Source organism: Apostichopus japonicus, chromosome 13 (genome assembly GCF_037975245.1).
Source record: "Apostichopus japonicus isolate 1M-3 chromosome 13, ASM3797524v1, whole genome shotgun sequence".
In the NCBI taxonomy this organism is placed as follows: domain Eukaryota; kingdom Metazoa; phylum Echinodermata; class Holothuroidea; order Aspidochirotida; family Stichopodidae; genus Apostichopus; species Apostichopus japonicus.
In genome coordinates this window covers 12,011,811-12,019,604 of record NC_092573.1, presented here as the reverse complement: position 1 = coordinate 12,019,604, position 7,794 = coordinate 12,011,811, and the positions used below count along the sequence as shown (strand labels likewise).

Here is a 7,794-nt window from a genome sequence, read left to right as displayed (position 1 = left end):
CCCATGTTTTATTATCTCTGTATTCTGGGCATTTGATTCTGGTTGCAATGGTGATGACACTCTGGTTCAAATTTTCAGCTTTATACAGTCTGCTTCAAACTTTGGGATTGTTTTTTTGAGACTATAGTGGAAGCAAATCTCACATAACTTTGTGGTGACAACTTTATTTAATTTTTTTTTCAAATGATGAATACTTTGCTGTTTCTTTTTTCCAGGAAGAATTAAAAAACGCCAAATATCCAAGTCAAGGGTGAGGTTTTCTGTGATGTACGACACCAGTGTGGAGGCAACAACAGAAGAGGAGAACTGTGTTATATATGGCTTAAAGACATGTTTTAAGATGATATATTGGTACCCTTCGCAGAACAAAAGAGTTTATCCGAGAGTCCAGAAAGCAAAGGAACAAGTACCATAGAGAAAAAAGATGGAAGAGTGAGTTTAACTATTGTACCCAACTGTTTAATGATATTAAAGATACTTTTCATAACCTGTTTATAAAAAACAGTCTGGTATATCATTTACGTGCAAGCTTCATAAGTTTGGTCAAATTTTTACTGATCTGTAGAGCGGTAGTCCAGAGGGTTTGGTTAGCTGGGAAGGTAACCAATTGCCTGGTACAACACAATGTTCACAATGCATTTCTGTATATGAAACCAGACGACTGGCAAACCGACTGTGGTGGGTGTGGCTGGGAGAGCAATTTTAAAGTCACCTAATAGCTAGCCTAGATCAGCTTGCATGGTAACCACATCAAAGTAAGAACAATGTGTCAGGTTTGGCCCCAAGAGCAACAAATGGCCATCGCCAGTAATTATTGGTGGTGGGGTACCCCTGCCAGTGATCAATAATTGACCCCTCACGGCTGACCTAGGTGAGCTCATGAGGTAACCAGTTGAAAACTACTGTAAAATGATTGGCAGGACTCTATATGTAAGGGATGGGCATTGCCAGTAATTTGTATTGGTGGGGTACCCCTGCCAGTAGACCCCCAAAATGCCCATCCCCACATTGACCTAGGTCAGCTCATAAGGTAACCAGTTGAAACCTACTGGAAAATGATAGGTATCACTTCATGTAAGTGATGGGCATTTCCAGTAATTTATATTGGAGGGGGTACCCCTGCCAGTAGACCCCCAAAATGCCCATCCCCACATTGACCTAGGTCAGCTCATGAGGTAACCAGTTGAAACCTACTGGAAAATGATAGGTATCACTTCATATGTAAGGGATGGGCATTTCCAGAAATTAATATTAGTGGGGTACCCCTGCCAGTAGACCCCCAAAATGCCCATCCCCTCATTGACCTAGGTGAGCTCATGAGGTAACCAGTTGAAACCTACTGGAAAACGATAGGTATCACTTCATATGTAAGGGATGGGCATTTCCAGAAATTAATATTAGTGGGGTACCCCTGCCAGTAGACCCCCAAAATGCCATCCCCTCATTGACCTAGGTGAGCTCATGATTTGACCAGTTGAAACCTACTGGAAAATGATAGGTATCACTTCATATGTAAGGATGGGCATTTCCAGTATTTTATATTGGTGGGCCACCACTGCCAGAGTCCGCCCCCCCCCCCCCTTATTAACATAGGTGAGCTAATGGTGTGATCAATTGAAAACTACTGGAAAAGAAACCAAGTTTCAGGTCATAGGTCGTAGATTAATGTTTTATTGTTTTTCACAAAAAATGTCCCCATGCTGAAAAAATTGGTTTGGCAACAAAAATCACAAACACTGAATAATTCACCAGATTCAACATATTTTTCCTTGACACCTGTAAACAGGCTGGTGCCACTGGCATGGACCACATGTTTCAATCAGACAATCACCTTGGCATTAGTAAAGCTACGGTAACTTGAACGGACCACTTCAGAACAGCTGAATGGAATGAACGTTGACTGTCAAGAACATAATTCCTGAATAACCACACAGGTTGTATTCAGTCATTTGAGGCCACCTTTGAGTGGTTACACTGTATCTGGGGTGTTTAGGGGATTCTTTGGGTGTGACCTATAATATAATGTTAGACAGTGTTTGGAGTTGTTGGGAAACTGGACAGGGGTACCCCACCAGTGGAAATAACTGGAAATTACTCTGCTTAAATCTGGAGTCCTACCTATCATTTTCCAGTAGTTTTCAATTGGTCACACCAAAAGCCCACCTAGTTTAAAAGGGGGGGTGGGCGGACTCTGGCAGTGGTGGCCCACCAATATAAATTACTGGAAATGCCCATCCCTTACATATGAAGTGATACCTATCATTTTCCAGTAGGTTTCAACTAGTTAAATCATGAGTTGACCTAGATCAATGAGGGGAGGGGCATGTTGGGGGTCTACTGGCAGGAGTACACCACTAATAGAAATTACTGGAAGTGCCCATCCCTTACATATAGAATCCTGTCAATCATTTTCCAGTAGTTTTCAACTGGTTAAATCATGAGCTGACCTAGATCAATGAGGGGGGGGGGCATTTTGGGGGTCTACTGGCAGGGGTACCCCACTAATATAAATTACTGGAAATGCCCATCCCTTACATAGAGAGTCCTGCCAATCATTTTACAGTAGTTTTCAACTGGTTACCTCATGAGCTCATCTAGGTCAATGGGGGATGGGCATTTTGGGGGTCTACTGGCAGGGTTACCCCACCAATATCAATGACTGGAAATGCCCATACCTTACATATGAAGTGATACCTATCATTTTCCAGTAATTTTTCAACTGGTTATCTCATGAGCTGACCAAGGTCAATAAGGGAATGGGCATTTTGGGGGTCTACTGGCAGGGGTACCCCCCCCCCAATATAAATTTCTGGAAATGCCCATCCTTACATATGAAGTGATACCTATCATTTTCCAGTAGGTTTCAACTGGTTACATCATGAGCTGACCTAGATCAATGAGGGGGGGGGCATTTTGGGGGTCTACTGGCAGGGGTACCCCACTAATATAAATTACTGGAAATGCCCATCCCTTACATATAGAGTCCTGCCAATCATTTTACAGTAGTTTTCAACTGGTTACCTCATGAGCTCATCTAGGTCAATGGGGGATGGGCATTTTGGGGGTCTACTGGCAGGGTTACCCCACCAATATCAATGACTGGAAATGCCCATCCCTTACATATGAAGTGATACCTATCGTTTTCCAGTAATTTTTCAACGGGTTATCTCATGAGCTGAACTAGGTCAATGAGGGAATGGGCATTTTGGGGGTCTACTGGCAGGGGTATCCCACCAATATAAATTACTGGAAATGCACATCATTTACATTTGAAGTAATACCTATCATTTTCCAGTAGGTTTCAACTGGTTACCTTATGAGCTTACCTAGGTCAATTAGGGGATAGGCATTTTGGGGGTCTACTGGCAGGGTTACCCCCCCCCCCCCCCCAATATAAATTACTGGAAATGCCCATCCCTTACATATGAAGTGATACCTATCATTTTCCAGTAGTTTTCAACTGGTTACCTCATGAGCTCATCTAGTTCAATGGGGGGATGGGCATTTTGGGGGTCTACTGGCAGGGGTACCCCAACAATAAAAAATACTGGCAATGCCAATCAGTATATCTGAAGTCCTAACCAACATTTTCCAGTAGGTTTCAAGTGGTTACCTCATGAGCTCACCTAGGTCAGCCGTGAGGGGTCAATTACAGATCACTGGCAGGGGTACCCCACCACCAATAATTACTGGCAATGGCCATTTGTTGCTCTTGGGGCCAAACCTGACACATTGTACTTACTTTGATGTGGTTACTATGAAAACTGATCTAGGTTAGCTATCAGGTGACTTTAAAATTGCTCTCCCAGCCACACCCACGACAGCCGGTTTGCCAGTCGTCTGGTTTCATATACAGGAATGCACTGTGAACATTGTGATGTACAAGGCAATTGGTTACCTTCCCAGCTAACCAAACCCTCTGGGCTCCCGGTCGATTGGGATCATTATTAACATGATTAACATGATTATTAAGCTTTGAAAAATAACTTGGTGTTATGCTGTGCAAAGCTAATAATTATTTGGTAAAGCTGCTATTCCTGGCTTATAATTTGAGGGGCCTAGATTTTAATGTTTACCTCCCAATATGTTATAAAATTTTAATGTAAATGTATGTTTATGATAATGTGAGTTATCATGTGCTATATCTGTATCTGTGCTTACACGTATATCATATTTTCTGTTCACAGGTCAATAATGGTGCAGATTTTTGGCTTCTTGAAGACAAGTGGGAGGCCATTTGTAGTTCGTGAAGACTTAACTGGTGTCGATTTGGGGTACCACTTTAAAGCGAAAGTCATGAGGAACCCTTGCCCAAGATTCAACTTTGCATTACAGTGATTCTAGTCAGTGCAACTAGTCAGTCGATACCGACTAAGAAAGGTTAGTCGGGAGAGGCACCATCCTGACTAATGTAAAACCTGCTATAAACTAGTCGGTGGCTCATATAAATTAGTCGGTAAAGACCGACTAATGTCACCAACTAATATAACTGACTAATATACATTTACCGACTAAGATATTGTTGATCGACTAAGCTGACGGACTAAGATGACCGACTAAGAAATCCAACTAACTAAGGAATAAATTAGTCGGTTTAGCAACTAACTAAGGCTATGTTAGTCGGTAGAGGCACCAGATGGACTAACGTTATGTTAGTCGGTGGACAATTTAAGTTTTCAGTGATACGTATTGTAAACTGTTATGTTGCCGATGTTAACGTCTAGGCCTTTGTTATATATGCACTGTTGTAAAGATATATGAACGACAACAGTTCTCTTTGGCGTAATCTCCATCTTTCATCAACGAATTTCTAAGCTGCTTTCCTGTCTTCGTGATGTTCACTTCACTTCGTCGAGTCGAGTTTAATTTCATACTTTAATTATAACAACCAAAGCATCAAATATATTGATACTATATCTCATTGGTAACTTTTCCCGCGGTAGTAGTTAATATTTCGAGCGGATGCAAGTTATTTTAAACGTTGTAGACTTATACTAGTAGGATCAGACTTATTGAAATTATTTTAAATGGCTCAGGCTCGCTTTACGCTTAAGTACTGACACAGCACTATTTTGAGAGTAAATAAAAAAGCATCACCACACCCAATTATTAATGTTACGTGGTTCACCTCTCGTAAACTAATCGAGGAACGTTGCCACTGTATGTAAACTTACTATCTTCATGACAACTTGAATGCGTGTGACACATCGATGTAGAGGCGAATCGAGTTTGCCTTTGGGATTTGTTTGTTTGATGCTTGTTATCGCTGTGTTAGTTATTTGGATACATTTTGCTCTGTGTTATTGTGTATATGTTTTATAGAGAAATAACCTGAAAATGAACGTTTTTGTAGGAAACGATTTGATTCACAAGGGGGACAATGGGCATCCATTTGAGTTAGGTTACCCCTTTCTGTGACACTTCCACTAACAATGTATGCAATTTATTCACCCAATCAGTGCAACGAAAAGTATAAAAAAAAGGGTAAGAGGTCTGCTATATTACTGAAAAGTACGTATAACACTTTTGTAAAGCTATAGCGTTGTGGTTTTATGCAATTAACAACATTTTTAAATATCTTCAAAAATACAAATCTATGATAAAGTGATGTTGTAAATACATCCATGGATAAGTCATCGAAAGTCGCAATTTTATTTACCTTACAACATAAATAACGTCTAGTCATACACAGACCTAAGAAAGAATGAACGTTGTCTTCTTTCTTTTTTTTTGTTATAATAGATGACTTAATGGGAGGCAAATAATATGTGATAAGAAAACCTATTTCTCTTAAATTTAACTCCTTTAAAATGTAGCATCATTTTTTTTGCAATTTAAAATCATTCGTGTGTGTCTTGAAGGAATCTATAATAACGGCCTATAGGGTAAGCATATTGTTGACTGATTTTTGACTGATTTTTGACGAATGTCCACCTAAGGCCCACTCTCGTTTTCACAAACTGACGAATACTTTAGTCATTATAACCACTCAGTAACACAATATATTATTTCCACCTCGTCTTTTAATTGATAAATGCAGCATTTCATACACGATAGCATAACTCGTGAAAACAGAATGGCCAGTGGGTCAACAATAATATACCTGAATAGTAGCCTAGTGTTATGATTGCAGTACATTCGATGCCTGTATCTGTTGCGCGAGTAGCTATATACAGTAGACTTGAGTAACGCTATTTATCTCTACTGAATCGGTGTAACAGTGTCGGTACATTTAATTAGAGCTGTGTATAAATGAGGAAACATACGGTGTAAGTCATTGACGGACATTGATGACAATGTTTGTAACTCGTATAATAATGATGAATATATCACTCAAAATTTAATTGTGACCGCAAAGACTACAATACCTAGACCAAGGCTAATTAATTTAAGTCATTCTTAGTGTTAGCCTAACCATACCTACGGATTAAAGGGAAGGATCCCAACCATCATAATGTACTTATATCACCAAGATCCTTGTGATGAACTTATCCCTAAAATATCTTAGTCCATTATCTTGCACGTTACGGGAGTAAATTGGATTTTAAAAGTCGTGGCATGGAGCTACTTTTTTGCCAATGTGTAGTGCCACTTGGGATGGTGGGAGGGGGGGTGTAATTTTATTATTTTCGTTTTCTGTCTCCTTTCAATGTGAATGTAAACAGTTCAATAAACAAAAACCAGTATTATGCAAACACCAGCTTCAATTTAATATGTAAAGAAACGTTAAAAATTTAATATCTCCCTAAAGAAGTACGGTTTCGCTTAGCTGTTGGCGACTTTGTTCATCACAAGCATTGCTCTAGCCTTACTTTTAGCTACCTTTATCTGGCTTAGTAATACCTAGTTGCATAGCTGAAGGTCACTTACTTTTACATGAAACTTTGGAAGGTACTAGAATAGTTTATACTTAAGTAGTTACTTTGCTACAAAGGACGAAGAGGGGAGGCGTTAAGACCGAATTACTAGAAAATCTGTACAGCAACCTTCAGATCTGACAGAACCTTGGATGTTTTCTTCCACAGGCTAAGAATTTTAGGATCACAGGGGAAGTTATACCAGACCTTTTGGAAAAATAAACCAAGTCAGAATATGGACATACAAACCAAACGAACATCACCAAACTGATAAACCCTCAGCCATGGTTTCCATACATTGGGATTGTTAACCTATAAGGTTGCTCGACATAAGAAAGGAGAAGGCATTTGCTGTTCCAAAACGGAAGTTCAAGCCACTAGAAGAATCTATGTATTGCAGATATCAAACGTTTGATTAATCCATGATATTGTGTCTCATTAAGATTGTACGGAAAGAATTATAACAAAGGGTCTTTTTCTTGACTTTTCAAGTGCGTTTAATACTGCCAAATCAATTAATGAATGATGTTTTACGATGTATCAAAGAAACACGGCTTATTCACTGGCTGACACAATTTCTTCAAGGATGGTCCAGACAAGTTAGGTTGGACAGGGTTCTGCCGCTGCCGGTCGGCGCCGGTCGGGCCCGACCAGCACGCTGAATTACCGACCGCCACAATCTGCCTGAGTGACTTTTCCGACCGGCACTTATTTTCGATAGGAACTCGAAAAAACAGCTCCATAGCCGGAGGGTCGAACGTACAGAAACAATCTGTTTGAGACTAGGGGAAATCCAGTTCATAACTGTTCAAAATATCCAACACATCACAGTGTCATACTTAGTAAAAATTACCAGAATTCCGCATTCCAGACCAATGACTGTTTTCCGTTTCCAACTCCCGATCGTACTTTTGATAGTTTCATTTATATCTATTTT

The 7,794-nt window shown here is 40.0% G+C and overlaps 1 long non-coding RNA gene across 1 annotated transcript; it reads left to right on the top strand.

The window, feature by feature from the left end:
* The first annotated feature begins 232 nt into the window (after window positions 1-232).
* Window positions 233-7,226, top strand: LOC139978883 (uncharacterized). The gene is made up of 3 exons (XR_011797040.1): window positions 233-432; window positions 4,188-4,380; window positions 7,026-7,226. It is a non-coding gene; the product is annotated as an uncharacterized lncRNA (long non-coding RNA).
* The last annotated feature ends 568 nt before the right edge of the window (window positions 7,227-7,794 follow it).